Here is an 883-nt window from a genome sequence, read left to right as displayed (position 1 = left end):
ATCAAACGAAAGAGACAAATTTAAGAGCGCTTCTTTATGGAGGAAGTGATGGAGTAAATCTAGGGTAGAGGAAGGATGGAGGAGGAGGCATCGGAAGGCGTCACGGAAATGAAGAGTGGCAAGGGCGGAGGGCACGGGCCGGTGAGTCCGGTTCCGTGACAGATCCTCCGTCCTGCGGTTCCTGGCGTGACGCGGAGGTCGGACCAGAATAAATGAACAGAAGTAAATGAAACTGGTATTTACATCAATTTACCTGGTGAATGTCGATCAGATGAACAAATGGTTAAAGTTGCTCAGTCGAGATTAATAAGGATTTTTCGGACAGTTTATATACACTTTTGATGATGTTAACTTCCCGTAAGGAGGGGCGTTGGTAAATATTTACAGTATAACATTCCTGTAAACCTTACCACCGATCACCGCACCACAGATTTCTCTTAATTTAATACAATTATAATTTTCTTCGTTTCAATAGTTTATATAACCGTACAGCTATATTACTATTATAATCATATTTTGAACTTCATGACCACAGACAAAATTCAAAATTCACTCCAGCAGTCACATTTTATTCAGTATATTAGGGTAATAAGAAATTTAAAAAAAGTGGAATATAAGGGTGGAATTTCAGCATTTCAAGGAATAGGGGAACACTTTAAGTAAATTACGAAAACTGCTCTCGAAGTAAAGTATCCCTTATCAAAACTGGGATAAGTGGGTTCAGGGTTTAACTGACTATTATTTCCATTATTTCTAATCGTAGCTCATTGTAGAGGATTTTCTTTTCTTATTTTTTCATAATTTCCATCATACAGTTATTGCGTAAATTGTTATTGTATTCAATTTTACCATTGCGTTTTATATGTACAAATTCACTTGTATG

General features: G+C 36.9%; 1 protein-coding gene across 1 annotated transcript in view; it reads left to right on the top strand.

Moving 5' to 3' along the window:
* Positions 1-883, top strand: part of LOC119588593 — a gene marked incomplete in the record, with an annotated part of 65,956 nt that overhangs the window by 47,238 nt on the left and 17,835 nt on the right.

Source organism: Penaeus monodon, chromosome 24 (genome assembly GCF_015228065.2).
Source record: "Penaeus monodon isolate SGIC_2016 chromosome 24, NSTDA_Pmon_1, whole genome shotgun sequence".
NCBI lineage: Eukaryota > Metazoa > Arthropoda > Malacostraca > Decapoda > Penaeidae > Penaeus > Penaeus monodon.
Note: the sequence above shows the minus strand (reverse complement) of the source record. Positions and strands in the feature narration are given on the sequence as shown.